Here is an 18,529-nt window from a genome sequence, read left to right as displayed (position 1 = left end):
AGTGGCCAGGTTTCTTCATTGTAAAGCTTTACCTCTTTGTAATTATTTTGTGGGGCTGAATTATTATTGTGATGATTGCCAAATAGTGATTTTAAAACTTCTATCATCCCTTCTATAATTATTAGTGGCACATCCTACTATAAGAAAAAGAAGTTTCTTTATCTGGTTTATGGTATCTGTTTATATTAGCATGTACTTTTGGATTTCCATTTTATTCATTTGGTCATAACATGTTCCTATCATCTTTTATTTTGATGCTAATTATTCCAGATTTGGCCAGTGGGTACAACTTGAAGTTGGTTTGCATACACACACATCTCTACATATTAATAGTGCAAAATACAGATCTATATTTAAATATATACATCTACAATTATCTATGTATACTAAAACCATGAGTTCACACTGATGCCTCCAATTCTAATCCAATGCTACATATTCACTCTAATTTTCTCTCTTTTCTGTATTTGTAACCCCCATCTCCTATAACAAGAACTTTGTTTTCCATGGTTTCTGCCACCCCACTCCTGAATACCCTGTTCACCCCATTGGCACTGTGTTGTCAAACCCTATGCACGTGTCTCCCCATCCTACGCAGCTTCTGAAGCCCTATATTGGGTCACCTCCCCCACTCCCACAGAGCAGCTGCCTTGCTTGGCTCCACATAATGTCTTTTGGATTCAATAAGGAACAAAGGACGGAAGGAGACTTGCATTCTTTCTGAGTCAGAGAAGCCCGCAGTTGTCATATAAACTGCTTCCCAGTGGGCTTGCCCTTGTTCCTTACTATATGTGCTATATCATCTTCAGTGTCATTGGCTCTATTGTCACGAGTAACATTTAACCTCAAATGGTAAGTGATTAAAGTCACTTTGGCTATGATAAATTTGCTCCCACAACGTTTGTGTGTATGGACACTCAAAAGAGCTGTTTTGGTATGAAAAAAAGTTGCATAAATCAAGTCAATTTTCTCACTACAGATATTTAATAAGCGTGAGAAAAACTGTATGGCTCGGAGACTAGAAACAACCCAAAAAAGGCTTCAGGGAATCAGAACAGCAACAAACTTGGCTCAAGGGACCTACACTAAAATCTTGGCAGAGTCAATATATGCTTATAAAACTGTTGATAAAAAAGGTTATCGCTGTGATGATGCTGGAATTCGGTAAAGAAAAACCTTAGAATATCACCAAATGGGCAATGTTCACCAATGTAAAAACTTCCAAGAGAAATAAAGTAAACAGTCACAGGATGCAAAGAGATGGCTAAATATCGAGTCTCCTTTCTCTCGTGGCATTCCTGACGCTGCGACTGAGAGGCCCTGCCCTTCTCCTTTTCACCTTCCACATCTTGTCCTTTGTAACAGGTCCTCAAGTAGCCAATCACTGAAGCAAATGGGGGTACACTTTGGGGCTTCCGTCACACAGCGTGAGCCACAGCATTACAAAATTTATTAGAGGCAGTCAATTAGATTGAATGCATTTAGTGGGAAAAATTTCAGTCTAGGTTACACCTTAATTTTTTCCTAAGGATACCACATTTTGAGTAAAATACGTATTTGATCCTTAATTTTTTTCTTTTTAACATGAATGCCACTATAAAATATTATATCTTTAGATAATTGCTAAATGGTAATGATAAATCCCAATAATTTAATAATTGTTAACCCCAATTTAATCCTGATCATTTAAAATATTTTTTGTAAAAAAGGATTAAAGGGGGCTACACCTGAAACCAGACAGCATCTTTGAAGTCCCTCATTTTTATAATTTTTTAAAATACATGGATATCAAACATATAGTACTTCAGATATAAAGAGATGGACAAATTAGCACTTATGAAAGCCACTGTTTCATGAAGAAGGATAATTTTTTTCTGCCATTTCTAAGATAATAAGTTTTTGAAGGAATATCAATGATTTAAGCAATTAAATGTTGCTTAACTATTAAATATTGCATAACTACATACTACAACAGGGCAAACCAGCCTAATGATTTGGTTTGTAATTTATGCTTATCATCATCTATCCTCCTAAAATACAATTTTGGCACAGATGGCGCTACCCTCTAATGTTTGTTTTATCTTCTCTGAAGTCAGGAACTGCCACTCTGGCAAGGTTTTTCAGGACTGGAATTTTACCATTAATGGTTTGCTGATTAACCTCTGCTTAGTCTGACCGAAGAAAGCTTCAGGTAGGCTGGGACAAGCAGCAGGTGAGGCAGCTCGTTCTTAGTCAGGTCGTTACATTATGACAGCCTCCCTCAATTGAAGCGACCTGACTATACATACATAGAAATGGCTAGTACCATTTGTCTTCTTCTGCCCAACTCTTTAGTAGGGATAATCAAGAGATGACACAATATACTTTTATCAGCTTTTTAAAAAAGTCATTCAGATCCTTTCTCTATTTCTAAGCTTTATAGTTACTTATAAACACAAATACAAACAACTGGCTGGAACATTTACAACAAAGAGCCTTCCTTAGATTATATATTTTTAGTGCAATCTTCCTCAAATTCCAAGTTATGGAATATAAGGGAGAATGAGATGATTACAGCTTTGAAGATTTAGCAGAGATGAAATAGGAAGAGGGTGATATTCTAGCAAAGCCAAGAAGACACATCATTAAGTTATCATCAGTGTGATGCTGAGGTCAGTACCAGTAATAACAAAAAAACTACCTACATAGTGTTTCTCAACTGTTTTTACATCTTTGACCCTATCTCACGACCCTTTTCTATGTGATTGTTTTCCTAATTACTTTTCATGAAATTTTAATACCGCAAATTTACCATGTCTGTTTATGTAATATGTGTGTGTATGCACCTTATACATTAAAATTTTTTTTTGCCTATTCTCCAAGAACCAATTTTCACTCCTTTGAGAATTTACAAGAGGAAAAGCCAATTATTTCCTATTTCACTGAAAACAAAATTGGATAATAAGAGTGAACTGTATGTAGGAAACCCACAATGACAAAGTATTAATAAATGTTCACCATCTGTGATAAGAATTTTAGATTACAAGTAAAGTCAACATCCTTTTGATCCTCAGCAGCTAAGGTATAGTAAAATGTATTGATATTTGTTTATTTAAAAAATAAAACTAAAGTTCAGATATGAAATGATGCACTTTCAAGTTGTTCTGCTACTGAACACATTTTTAATCCTGGTTTTCTGTCTTCAACATTCTTTTCAACAAAAGCAAAAGCCTGTATGTCTTTTTAGCCCTTTTTACTCAATTTACATGTGATTTTCAGAGGCATTTATTAAGAAAAATTGGTCATTTAATTTCAGAAGGATAACATTACAGATAGATTTATGAAGGTTAGAGGTGGGATGGCTTTATGGAAGGAACAAGTTTAGAGTTAACATAATTTGGTTGTGAGGTCTATGAGATCTTGAAAAAGTGGCAACATCTCTGCTCTGTGGCTGCCTCATCTATAGAAATACAAAACCAGTAACAGATGTTTTCTATGAATACAAAAATTAGGTACTCCCTAATTGGTAGTGTCTGTTAGAACTAATTTCTGGAATGATCTCCCTTGTCTGTTTTCCTCCATGGTTGCATGTTTCCTAGGTTTGGGGTTTCTCTGGCAAGACACACACACACATGCAGACCAGCTCACTGACCACAATGCCGCACATGTGTTCTACATTTTCCACCCATATACTTTAAGGCTGAAGCGGGGTGCAGGTAAAGTTACTCATTTTTTCATTTGGCACTTAATACCTTCTGGTAACTTCCTACTACTTGAAATTTCACTTTTTATCTTATACATGGAGAGAACTCTGCTGATATTTTTTCACTTAACTGGAACAATGATTTAGAAAAACTGTGCCAAGTGACTGACTAATCACGGTCAAGAAGTTGGCCATAGGGTCTAAGAATTGGGTAAAACAAATACTAGGTAACCTTCGGCCCCGATGGCAAAACTGGTATACTCTGTGTGCGCCTCCTCCCACAATCACATCAAAATTACAATTATATTATAGAATAACCATCATTGTGAACCACCTGAAGTCTAGCTGAACAGAAATTCTGTAACTGTATATAAAGAAGCCATGGAAAGGCTGGTCGGAGGGGAGGAAATGCAAAATGTGCTGTTCCCACATATGTGGTGTGGTGATAAAGAATAGGTATGAATATATAGGCTGTGGAGGTCTCCCCTGAGGAGTGAGTGGTCCCACTGCAGGGAAGGAGTCCACCTAACACCTGGCTATGCAAACCTACGGGCATTGTGTCTAAGTGAGATGAAAGGCTTCTGGAGTATCGGGTGTTCCTCTTGAGGGGCCCACTCATGGACTCACTTCATCATAAACTAACTTGCTCTGTGCTACAGCTGAGAAAGCCTTCAGGGACATACAGGGAGGAGGTGAATTGACTAGCTTAAGGGTTGAGGGTTAAAGGGGCAAAAGTCAGAGGAATTCCCACTGGGGACGGAGGTGCTGGTGGGTGCCAATGCCCCTTTGTTGAGCCCCTACCCACAACCAGTTGGCAGGTACAGGTGAGTGCCAAATAGGAGCTTTCCATTAACCTGGCTAACGTGGTCCCACTCTGGTGATGCCTTGAGACCTGACCCCACCCAAATTGTGCACCCAAGCTGCTTCCAGGGGCTTTTCAAGACAAATGGCCTGCCTCTGCTCATGCTGCCAACTTTCCTAAAATCTCTAAAAAGTACACAAACCCCAAACAAGCATCAGCTGGCCTCATTGTGCCCTGCACCTCTTGCTAAGAGGCCCCAAGTCTGGCACAAATGGCAACCAGTATCATCTTGCATTGTAACTGCCACCAGGTGGCCCCAAGACTGGCATAAGCTACTACAAGTGTTTGCTTGGAACTCAGCTTCAACTAAACAGCCAAATCCTGGTACAGGTGGTGGTTGGCCTCAGCTCAGATCATGCTACACACCAAAGGGTCCCAAGCCTGGTACACTAGTGGAAGCCAACTTCGGTTTGCAGCATAGCCTCTTGCAAGCACTTACAAGTAAAGCACAAATGTCAAACAACTGCAGATCACTTTGTGGCTCTCACCAGGTGGCATTAAGCTGGGCACAAATGGCAGTTCACCTGGCCTGCACTGAAGCCCCTCATAAGAGGCTTCCTAATCAACACACCAGGTGGTTGGCTTCAGACTACATCAGGTCATCACCCAACCAGCTCAACAAATGACATACCTGAAGAATGGACATGGCTGTTACCAGAGCCCTGCTATGTGAGGTCAGTACCTGTCCCCCTCAAAGAAAACTTGTCTGCTGTTGTCATGGCCAGCCCTCACAGTCAGTCAGCCTAAGGGACAACCCCATCCAGTTATGGGCCAACAACAATCAAATCTCAACTATAACAGGAGAGTGCGCACAACACACACAAGGGACACGGGAGCACCCAACTCGGGTGAATGGAGACTGCACCATGGGTCCCACAGGACACTTAACACAAGGCAACTCAGCCAAGATTGGAAGATGTAGCAGCTCTACCTAATATATAGAAACAAACAGAGAGGCTGCCAAAATGAGACAAAAAAACATGTCCCAAATAAAAGAACAGGACAAAACTCGAAAAAACCAACTAAACAAAATGGAGACAAGCGATCGACCAGGTACAGTGTTCAAAACACTGGTTAAAGGATGCTCAATGAACACAAAAGAAGAAATGAGCTCAATGAGAACGTCAACAAAGAGAAACCATAAGAAAGAACCAGTCAGAAATGAAGAATACAATAACTGAAATGAAAAAATACATCAGAAGGAATCAATGGCAATTTGATGAAGCAGAGGATCAAATCAGCAATCTAGAAGGTAATGGAAACCACCCAATTGAACAGGAACCACCCCCCCCCCCCGAATTTTAAAGAGGATAGTTTAAGAATCCTCTGAGACAACATCAAACACAAAAAACATTCACATCATAAGGGTACCGGAAAGAGAAAGAGAAAGCAACGGATTGAAAACCTATCTGAAGATAAAATGAATGAAAACTTTCCTAACCTGGTGAAGGAAATAAAAATACAAAATGAGGAAGTACAAAGTCCCAAACAAGATGAAGCCAAAGAAGGCCACACTAAGACACATCATAATTAAAATGCCAAAGGTTGAAGACAGAATCTTTAAGTAGCAAGAGAATACCACTCATGTATAATAAGGACACTCTCATAAGACCGTCAGCTGATTTCTCAACAGCAATTTTGCAGGCCAGAAGGAATTTGCACAAAATATTCCATGTGATGAAAAGACCTGCAGCCAAGATTACTCTACCCAATAAAGCTAACAGTTAGACCCTAAGCAGAGATAAAGAGTCTCCCATACAAGAAAAAGCTAAAGAAACTAATCAACAGTAAAGCAGCATTGCAAAAAAATCTTATAGGGACATCTTTAAGAAGAAAAGATCAAGACATAAGAAAATATAGGAAAAAAGCATCTACTTAGAAAAAACAGCGAGTCAGTCAACTATAAAACTATTACAGTGATCAAAAGGCAAAGCTAGGAAGATCATGTGCAATTGCAACAATAAATTAAGGGATAAACACAAACATGCACAAACAAAAAAAAGGAAAAAAATGACAAAAACATAAACACGGAAGGGGAGAGTAAAACTTGTGATTTTAGAATGTTTGAACTTAAGAGTGCATCAACTTAAAACAGACTCCCAAAAACATTATTTTGTATACATGAAGCACATGGTAACCACAAATCAAAAATCTACAAGACATAAAGAGAAAGAAATCCAGTCCAGCAGGTGTGGCTCAGCTGGATGGGCATCATCCTGCAAACTGAAACGTCTTCAGTTTGATTCCTGGTTAGGGCATATTGCTTGAGTTGCAGGTTTGGTCCCCAGTTGGGGAGTGTGTGGAAGGCTGCCCAATTGATGTTTCTCTCATACTGATGTTTTCTCTTTTTACTCCCTCCCTTTCCCCTCTCTAAAATCCAAAAGAAAAAAAAATAAGAGAAAGAAATCCAGATACAACACTATAGAAAGTCATCAATATACAAGAGAAGAGAGCAAGAGAATAAGAAACAGTGAACTGCAAATGCAACCAGAAAACAATTAATAAAATGGTAATAATTACATACCCATCAATAATTACTTTAAATGGTAATGAACTAAATGCTCCAAACAAAAGACACAGGGTTGAAATGAATAAAAACCAAGACCCACACAATGCTGTTTACAAGAGACATGCTTTAGAATAAAAGACATACACAGACTGAAAGTGGAGGGATGGAAAAGATATTTCATGCAAGTGGAAACAAACAAAAAAGCTGGAGTAGAAATACTTATGTCCGAGAAAAACTTGAAAACGAGAGACAAAGAAGGGCACTGCAGAATGGTAACGGAATCAATTCAGCAAGAGGTTATAACTCTCAAAAACATCTACATACCACATAGGAGCATGTAAATATATAAAGCAAATATTTATGGACACAAAGGAAGAGATTGACGGACCCTAACAATAGTAGGGGGGATTTAATACCCCATTGATATCAATGGATAGATCATCCAAACAGAAAATTAACAAGGAAACAGTGACCTTAAATGGCACATCAGAAGAGATGGACTTTAGAATAAGAACATACCAAGCATTTACTGATTAAAAGGTATGAAACTAGAAATCAATTACAAGAAAACTGAAAAACATGTAAACATGTGGAGGCTAAATAACATGGTACTAAACAATGAATGAGCCAACAATGAGATCAAAGAAGAAATCAAAATATACCTTGAGATGAATGAAAAGGAAAGCAAAACAATCCAAAATGTATGGGACACAGCAAAACTAGTCCTAAGAGGGAAATTCACAGAATTATAGGCCTACCTCAGGAAACAAGAAAAATCTCAAATAAACAATCTAGCTCTATAACTAAAGGAACTAGAAAAATAACAACAAAGCTCAAAGTGGGTATAAGGAAGGAAACAATAATCAGAGAGGAAATAAATGAAATAGTCTTAAAAAAAGAATGTCTAACCACTATGATGTATACCTGAAACTAATATAAAGTAATACTGGATGCCAACTATAATTGAAAAAAAAAACCCACTAAAAATAATAAAAAATAGATAAAAGCAATGAAACCAAGAGCTGATTCTTTGAAAAGATAAACAAAATTGACAAACTTGTAGCCAGAATCATCAAGAAAAAGAGGGCCCAAAAAATAAAATCAGCAATGAGAGAGAAGTGACAACTGACACCACAGAAATACACAGGATTATAAGAAAATACTATGTACAATTTTATACCAAAAAAAAATTGGACAACCTGGAAGCAATAAAGATATTCCCAGAAAAATATACTCTCTCAAGACTAAAGAAGAAACAGACAATCTGAAGAGACTGATAACAGGTAATGAAACTGAATCTGTAAACAAAATACTCCCAACAAACAAAAGCCCTGGACCAGATGCCTTCACAGGTGAATTTTATCGTTCACAAAAGAATACCTATGCTTTTCAAACTCTTTCCAAAAAACTCAAGAGAAGGGAAAGCTCCCAAACTCATTTTATGAGGCCAACACTGATACCAAAACCAAAGACATTAACAACAACAACAACAACAACAACAGGCTAGTACCCTTGATGACTATAAATGCAAAAATCCTCAACAAAACAATAGCAAACCAAATTCAGCAATACATTAAAAAGATCAAACACCATTATCAAGAGAGATTTATTACTCGGATGCAATATCTGCAAGTCAATTAACATGATACACTACATAAAAAAGGATAAGAATCAAAGGATCAGTAGATGCACTCATAAAAGCCAACAACCATTTATGACTGAAAAAAACTGTCAGCAAAGTGGGGATAGAGGGAATATACCACAACATAATAAAGGCCATGTATTACAAACCCACAGCTAATATCAAACTCAATGGTAAGAAGCAGAAAGCTTTCTCTTTAAGATCAAAAGCAAGCCAAGGATGACCATTTTCACTGCTATTATTCAAAATAGTATCAAAGTCCTATCCACAACAATCAGACAAGAAAAGGAAACAATAGGCTCTGAACAGGAAAGGAGGAAGTAAAATTGTCATTATTTGCAAATGCCATGATATTATATAGAGAGAACCCTAAGATTCCACCAAAATATTAGGACTAATAAATTCAGTAAAGTAGCAGGATACAAAATTAATATTCAGAAACTGGTTGCATTTTACACAATCATAACAAACTCATTTGAAGGAGATACTAAGAAAACAATCCTATTTACACTTGCATCAAAAAGTATAAAATACCTGAGTAAATTTAACCAAGAAAGTAAAATGCCTGTACTTGAAATTATAAGACATTGAAAAAAAAGAAATTGAAGATATAAATAAATGGAAGGATATACCATGCTCATGAATAGAATTAACATAATTAAAATGTCCATATTACCCAAAACAATCTAGAGATTAAAGCAATTTCTATCAAAATGCCAATGACATTTTTCATAGAACTAGAACAAATAATCCTAAAGTTTATATGGAACCACAAAAGACCCTAACCAGCCAAAATGATCTTAAGAAAGAACATAGCTGGATGGATCACACCACCTGATTGCAAACTATGTACAAGTCCTTAAAAGAGCATGGTACTGGCATAAAAACAGATATAGACATATATCAATGGAACAGAATAAACAATTCACAAAATAACCCCATGCCTATATGGCCAATTAACGTATGACAAAGGAGGCAAGAATATACAATGGCCTAAAGATAGTGTCTTCAATGAACAGTGATGGGAAAACTCCTCAGATACACACAGAAAACCTGAAACTAGACCACTTTCTTACATCATATATAAGAATAAACTCAAAATGGATTAAAGACTAAAATGGAAGACTCAAAACTATACAACTCCTAGAATAAAACATATTACCTCACACCTATCAAAGTGGCTATCATACAGAATAAGTCAACAAACAAGTGTTGGCGAGTATGTAGAGAAAAGGGAATGCTCCTGGACTGTTGGTGGGATTGTAAATTGGTGCAGCCACTATGAAAAAATATGGAGGTTCCTCAAAAAATTAAAAATAGAACTACTATATGATCCAGCAATGCCACTCTTGGGTATTTATCTGAACAAATTCAAAATGCTACTTTGAAAAGACACATGCATTCCCATTAATTGTAGCATTACTTACAATAGCCAACATATGGAAGCAACCTAAGTGCTCATCAACAGACAATTGGATAGAGAGGAAGTGATACATATATACAATGAAAAATTACTTGGCCATAAAAAAAAGGATGATATCTTACTATTTATGCAATATGCATGGACCTAGACTGGCAATTTTCAACCTTTTTCCTCTCATGGCACGCATAAACTAATTATTAAAATTCTGTGGCACACCAAAAGAATACATTTTCTGCCACTCTGACAAAAAATAGGTATAACTTTGATTCATTCACAATAGATGGCTATTGTTGTGTTGGCTGCTGCCATTTTTTTATCTGACAATCTAAGGGAAGTAGGCAGTGCCCCTGACTAAATAGTCAGGTGTTGCATGTTTTAAACATTCTTGTGGCATACCAGTTAAAAATTGCTGACCGAGCCCTGGGTGGTGTGGCTCCGTGAACTGAATGCTGGCCTGCAAACTGTGAAGCCACCAGTTTGATTCCCAGTCGGGGCATGCACCTAGGTTGTGGGCCAGGACCCCGCTAGGAGGTGAGTGAGAGGCAACCGGTCGATGTATCACTCACACATTGATGTTTCTTTCCTTCTCTTTCTGCCTCCCTCCCCTCTCTCAAAAAGTAAATAAACAGAATCTTTTTAAAAAATTTTTTAAAAAAGAGACAGAATTGCTTACCCGGAGGGTATTTTGCTAAGTGAAATAAGTCACACAGAAAAAGACAAATACCATACAATTTTACTTACATTTTTAATCTAAAATACAAAATCAAACAGAAACAAACTCATAGAACTGGTAGGGGCAAGAGGGTAAAGTGGCTGTGGGGATAGCTGAAAACGGGGATGGGATTAAGATGTACAAATTGCTAGTTATTAAAAAGTCACAGGGATGTGAGGTACAGGATAGGAAAGAGAGTCAATAAAATTGTAATAACTATGCATGGTGTCAGATGGGTACTAGATTTATTGGATGATCACTCTGTAACTTATATAAATGTCTAATTGCTATGTGGTATACTTGAAACTAATATACGTAAACTATAATTGGAAAAAAATTTTAAAAAGAAGAAAACACTAGATAATAATCTCAGGAAACCAATGATGTATTCTTGAATGAATTCTTTATGATAATTTAAATAATTCTTTGTTTTCATTTTGTTAATCTTGAAAAGATCAAGTGTTTCCATATAAGAAAGAAAAGTAATGAGAGGTCAACATTGTCACGATGACATATTCAAGTCCAGAGAAGGCAAAATGGTATGCAGTCTGCAGTAGATTGAACAGAAAAAAGGAATGGGAAAACGGAGTCATCAGGCATATGGCAGAGTACAGTCTCTGAGCCTGTGCTAGAGCAGGGAGCACCGTTGTAAGATGTCCAGTAGCAGTCTCATTTACGCAAAAACACATCATGTAACATGTATATTAATATTGGTTTGAATTTAGTGTTCTTTGTAGATTTTTCTAAATAATATGGAAAAGTGTTCCTGTTTTGCAGTTGTGTAAGTGCTACAAACTACATGGAGTTTACACTTCATATATGGTTATACATAATTCAGCAACATTTTAACTCATATAAATAAAGTCAATTACTAATGTTTTTAAAGGGTCTCTCTATTTCTTAAGTTTATGAAACATTATTTCATGGTGCAACATGGGAAGAGGGGACCTATTTACTATGCTGCTTTGCTTCTACAATGTTATCCTGAAGTGGGAATTAAACATTTCTTTAATTGTTTACCTTTGTTTACCTGATGTGACTGGGTATCCTATTTTGCCATCTTGGAAGTCATGACAAAGGTGGAAAAAACAGCACGTGCATGGCTTAAGACTTAAGGAGGCAAGATGACCATCATAATCCAATATAAAATCATGTCATGACCTCTCCTATACTTCAAAATGCTTCTTGTCTCTTATTGATTCTATTTTGACTTAACTGTGCCAGTGTTCTAAAACATTTCCAGTTCCCTCAAGAAAGCACTACATTAGCATCCTCATATTGTTCTCAGCAAGTAACCTGGGCCCCTATATTAACTCATACTGAGGTCTTCAGACATTAAGCTCCAATCCATCTTTTCACTCCCATTTTACCTCCTCTCTTTGAAGAAAAAGTAATCTCAACTCTTGTAAAGGGGAATGCAGACATTTCGTGTAAAGGACAGCTCTCTCGCACCTACTTACAAAAATGTGGTCAATAAATTATATTCCTCCACTAAGTTTTTTTGTGTCTACCAAGATTTTGCAGTTCCCTCCGTACTCCTCTCTTTTCTAACTTCCCAAGATTTTGACTATTTCTAAATGCTCTCCCTTATTAATCTCATCCTTTGCACTAGCATCAACCATTAATTCTAAACAACCACCAACGTATACATAAACAAACATACTCCTGGATCAGGCACTTCTTGCTTTCTAAATCTTCTGCAGTTAAGATACACTTGATTTTAAGATTTTATGCTCTACTGAGGACTAAATCATCTATAATTTTATAAAATAGGCTTTGCTTGACTTTCATGACCAAAGATTGTTTAAAAAAAGGGGGGGAGCAATTGGCTAGCCTAGACCTCAGGTTGGTCCAGCTTTAGACAATGCACTTAAAAACCAGTTCACTTCCAGTCAAGATGATGGCATAGGTAAACAGAGCTGGCATCTTCACAAAACCACATCAAAATTACAGGTAAACTACAGAAAAACCACCACTTGGAACCATCAGAAACTCAGTTGAAAAGAAGTCTGACACCTACAGAATAAAAGAAATCACATCAATCCAGACTTGTAGGAAGAGCAGAGATGCAGGTGGGCTGGTCCCACATCAGTGTGTGGTGAATAGTAATTCAGGAGAAATATTGTAGGACCAAGGAGTCCCAGCTCCATACCAGGCCTCCCAGCCCAGGGTTCCAGTGCCAGGAAGATAAGTCTCATTACTTTGCGCTGCAAAAATCAGCAGGGACTGAATTAGTGGAGGAAATGCTCAAGTCCCAAGCAGTTCCTCTTAAAGGCAGACTTACTCAGACTCACTACAGCTCCACTTCCAGCAATGGGATAGCAACTTGAAAGACATCAGTGGCATACAGGGAGGAACTGAAGTGTCTGACATTAAGGCGAGAGCTGGGCAACAGCTTTCTCCCAGACAAAAAGGTCGGAGGAGGCCATTGTGCCTTTTCTGACCCCTCCCTCCACAGAGCTAGCAGGAGGGTGCCATATCTGAGATTCCATCAACCTGGCTAACACTGTTTGCCCCCGCCCCAGAAGATCCCTTGAGACTTTGTTCCACCCAATTTACAGGCCCACCCAAGATGTTAATAGAGACTTTTCCACATGAATGGCTGGTCTTGGCTCATGCTTCACAACTTTTTAATACTCTCAAAAAAGCAACAGCTGGCCTCAGTGAGGCCCTAAGTCCCCATAACACTTGCTAAGAGGCTCTAGTCCTAGCATTAGCAGCATCCATCCTAGATTCGTAGCTCGGCTTCTCCTGGGAATCTCCAAGCCCACCACAAATACTGGCCATCTCAGATTGCTTTATTGCCCAAGCAAGGTGGCCTTAGGCAAAAAACAAGTGGGGGTGACCTTGGCTTGCATTACTCAGGAAACCCCAGAGCCTGTGCTCAGAGACCCCAGTGTAGAGCTACAGACCACACTGGACCACCACCACCCTACCTCTGAACAGCTGATCCTCCATGGTGGGTGTAGGTTGGTGGTCGGTGGTCATAGCCAGTTCTTGCTATGGGATAAATCCATCCCATTGACCTGCTGACAACAATCAAGACTTAATACAAGAGGAGGGTGTACTCAGTCCACATGAAAGGGACACCTCAAGTACCCAGCTTGGCTGACAGGGGAGGCTGTGCCACCTGACCCTACAGGACACCTACTACATTAGGCCACACTACCAGGACACAGAGTCATGGCAGCTCTACCTAATACATAGAAACAAACACATGGAGACTGCCATAATGATGGGACAAAGAAACATGGCCTATATGAAAGAACAGATCAAAATTTCAGAAAAAGAACGAAACAAGAGGGAGATAAACAATATATCAAATGCAGAGTTCAAAACACTGGTTATAAGGATGGTCAAGGAACTTAGTGAGGACCTCAACAGCATAAAATAGATCCAGTCAGAAACAAAGAATTCACCAACTGAAATAAAGAACAATTTACAGGGAACAACAGTAGAGTGGATGAAGCCGAGAATCAAATCAATGATTTGGAAGATAAGGAAGCAAAAAACCAATAAAGATAACAAGAAGAAAAAAGAATAAAAAAAATGAGGATAGTGTAAGCAGCCTTTGGGACAACTTCAAGTGGTGCAACATTCGCATCACAGGGGTTCCAGAAGGAGAATAGGAAGAAGAAGAAGGAATTGGAAATCTATTTGAAAAAATAATTAAGAAAATTTCCCTGATTTGGTGAAGGAAATAGACATGTAAGTCCAGGAAGCACAGAGTCCCAAACAAGATGGATGCAAGGAAGCCCACTCCAAGACACATCATAATTAAAATGCCAAAGGCTAAAGATAAAGAGAGAATCTTAAAAGCAGCAAGAGAAAATGTTAGTCACCTACAGGGGAGTCCCCATGACTCTGTCAGCTGATTTCTCAAAAGAAACTTTGCAGGCAAGAAGGGACTGGCAAGAAATACTCAAAGTCTGAAAAAGCAGGGACCTACAGCCAAGATTGCTCTACCCAGGGAAAATATCATTTAGAACTGAAGGGCAGATAAAGAGCTTCCCAGACAAGAACAAACTAAAGGAGTTCATCATTACCAAACCAGCATCATATGAAATGATAAAGGGTCTTCTTGAAGAATAAGAAAATAAAAAATGTGAACAATAAAATGGCGATAAATACATATCTCTCAACAACTGAATCTAAAAAACAAACTAAGCAAACAAGAAGAACAGAGACAGAATCATGGATATGGAAAGCATTTTGATGCTTGCCAGATGGGAGTAGGGTGAGGGGGAATGAGTGAAGAGGTGAGGGGATTAAGAAGTGAAAATAGGCAGTTATAAAATAGCCATGAGGATGTTAAGTACAGTATAGGAAGTGGAGTAGCCAAAGAACTTACATACATGGCCCATGGACATGAACAATGGTGTGGGGATTGCCTGTGGGATTAGGGGGTGCTTGGTAAAGCAGGGGCAAAAAGAGAAAATTGGGACAACTGTAATAGTATCATCAATAATTTATAATTTAAAAACCCCCAATCCATGTTGTCTTATTCATCTTTGTAGTCCCAACGCCTGGGAAACTATGACCTCTCAATTAATGCTGCCTGCATGAATGAATGAATGTCACTCAACTGACGAAAACTCATCTGGGCCTCTCCTGAACCTACTTAAATCCTGCCCACATTTCTTAGCATGGCATACAAAACCATCAATGCTTTGTTGTCCACTTTCTGGAGCAGTATTATTAACCACCACCATGTTCCTTATGCTCCGGTTACTTTAGTCAAGCAATGTTCAAGAACTAGTTCCAGTGGTAATCTCTCTGAAGCTTTCCAGGGTGCCTGTCAATTCCTCCAAAGAGTTAGATCTTTTTCCTATGTACACTCTGAACACTCAGACCTGTCATGGGAGGATGTAACATTCTGTGAATAATGATGATGACAATTCTGGTCACTATTGCTTGTATGTCACTTACTGCATACTGGAGCACTACATTTATGTATGTGTAGCGCCAAGTGCTTTACATATATTCACTCAGTTTCCCCTTCTCAATAGCTGTCTACTCCTATCTCCATTTTATAGTGAGGTACCAAGAGGTTTACCTGTTCAGCCACACTAATTTTAAGGAATAGAAGACAGATTTTTTTTAACCTACGCAGCACAGTAGGCTTCAGTCTGCTTGCTTTTCTGAATGGGTTCTGTGAGAAAATTAAACTCTGATGCCCACATCCTAGCTCAATGTAGAGGATGAATAAACTTCTTTCCTGTGTATCTAAAACGGTATTATGTCATCCTTGGGATAATCGAGAAAACAGTCACTCCAATCACATTTGTAGGAACTTATTTTCTCACAGAGCCTTGGTTGAGAAACACTGGGTGCCTTTAACCATTCCTCTATGCTTTCTCTCAGCATTTGTCTGAATACTTTTTAATATTCCTGATATCCCTTGTCCATCTCAGTAAATTTTACTGTCTTCAGAAGCTGAAAATGCAGCTCACTCATCATTCAATTTCCTATGAAATCTATTCCAGGGTTTAATTATGTGCATATGGTCAAGTTTCTCTTTAAGTGAATTCTTACATTCAGTAGTCCTAACTAGATGATTAGTAACTTCCTTAAAATAAACTAAGAATAAAAACTACTTTTTATAATATTTGGTTGTGGCTGACAGACATTTAAGATAGTATTACTGAGGTATAAAGAAAATAAGATACATCCATCTAAAGTGCTTAATCTGGTGAGTTGTGGAGGTATGCACCTGTGAAACCATGGTCACATTAGCGACACAGAACATATTCATCATCCCCAAAAGTTCTTTCTTGCCCTTTGGCATACATCTTTCTACTATACCTAGCCCCAGATCACCACGGATCTACTTTCTATTACTATAGATTAGTTTGCCTTTTCTAGAATTTCAAGTAAACTAAATCATACAGTACAGAGTCTTTTGTTTGAATTCTTTCATTACATGTATGATTCTGAGATCCATCCATGTTGTTGCATATATTGGTAGTTGGTTCTTTTCTATTACTGAGTAGTAATCCATTGTATGAATATACCATATTTTGTTTATCCATTCATTTGTTGATGGACATCTGAGTAGTCTTCAGTTTTGGGCTACTATGAATAAATCTGAAATGAATATTTATATAAATCTTTACATATTTATACTCTTTTATATAAAGGCTTTGTCATATAGAAGATATATACTTAACTTCTGAAGAAACTATGGTTTCTTCAATTGAACTTTATTGGCCACTTTATTTGTAATAGCTTAAAACTGCAAATTCATACAATGGAATACTACTCAGCAATAAAAAAGAGTAATATATGCTGATACAGATAAATGTCAAAAAATATGCCAAATGAAAGAAGTCAGGTAAATAAGAGCACATGTATATATTTCCTTTTAAAAGAATCTAGAAAATGCAAAATAACATATAGTAACAGAAAGGAGGTCACTGGTTGCTGGGAGCCTGTGGTAGAAAGAAGAATGGATTGCTAAGGGGCAAGAGGAAATTTTTAAGGATGAAAAAAATGTTATCTTGATTGTGGTGAGGAAAAAAATTCTTCAAGTTGAACACTAAATATGTGCATTTATTGTATGTTAACTATTCTTCAGCAGATTTGTTTAAAAAAACACAATGGTACTTGTGGGAACAGACAGAAAAATTCCTTTATGTAATATGATAACTCTGAAATGGTCTCTGCTATTTACAAAACTTCAATGCAAATAAATGAATTATTTATCTGGGCACCTAAAATCTAAAAGCAACTGAACAGCAGAATTTTTCCAAATAATCTTAAAAAAAGAAAAAGGAAAGACCAAACCAACAAACCTATTTATCCATTTTAAATAAATAAGATAATATAAATCCCATAAGTAATCACAATGATTTCTCAAGTACATGATGTGGTATGACTTGGTGCTCTGTGACTCACTGATGGGCTTATATGATTTTGGTGGACTGATATGTGTTACAGATCACAGTAGTGAAGGCGTAGTGTTCCTGAACACAGAAAACAGAATTCAAGTAAAAAACACTACATGTGTCAAAGAAGTAAATCTTTTAATGCTAAAAGCCATAATCAATAATAAGAATATACTAGTTATGATTATGCCCAAAACAACATAACCACCATTATAAAACAAAAATAACAGGAGATGGAATATGACATAGAAAAACATACAAAAAAAGGAGTCTTTAATGTGCCACTCTCAGTACAGATGAAATATACAGAAAATGATATATGTATATACCTCCCCAAACCGGAACTATCTTCTAGAGGGTGGGCCCCTTGTAGTACAGGCTTCCCCTGCTATGTTAGTGTTCAGGTAACCCAGCTGTATCAGTGTACCAGCTGGTGTTGTTTTGAGAGGCTGAGTTTGGCTCCAGGGAATTTTTTTTGGAAGACTCTTTCAACATGTTTGCCCATTTCATGATGGGGGATTTACAGCACACCTGCCCACACCATGGTGATGTTCAGAAGTTTTTGACCAAAAATGGCGTGACCCCCATGTCCCACCCTCCCTATTCACCTGATCTTATCCCAAGTGACTTTTTTTATTTCCCCAGATGAAAAAAGTCCTCAAAGGGAAATGTTTTGCCAATGTGGAAAAGGTGAAAGAACAACAAAAAAATGGCAGAAGCACTAAAAGCCATCAAAATTGATGAGTTCAAAAACTATTGGGAGCAGTAGAAAAAACATCGATAGGTATATTGCATCAAACGGAGAGCACTTT

The 18,529-nt window shown here is 37.6% G+C and overlaps 1 protein-coding gene across 4 annotated transcripts in view; it reads right to left on the bottom strand.

The window, feature by feature from the left end:
* The window catches only part of MRTFB (myocardin related transcription factor B), a 236,227-nt gene that overhangs the window by 104,106 nt on the left and 113,592 nt on the right, over positions 1-18,529 (bottom strand). The gene's annotated exons all lie outside the window — the stretch shown is intronic.

Source organism: Pteronotus mesoamericanus, unplaced genomic scaffold (assembly GCF_021234165.1).
Source record: "Pteronotus mesoamericanus isolate MK-2021 breed Mesoamerican mustached bat unplaced genomic scaffold, CSHL_Meso_final scaffold_167, whole genome shotgun sequence".
NCBI classification, from domain to species: domain Eukaryota; kingdom Metazoa; phylum Chordata; class Mammalia; order Chiroptera; family Mormoopidae; genus Pteronotus; species Pteronotus mesoamericanus.
The sequence above is the reverse complement of the archived record's forward strand: the minus strand, read 5'-3'. Positions and strand labels throughout refer to the sequence as shown.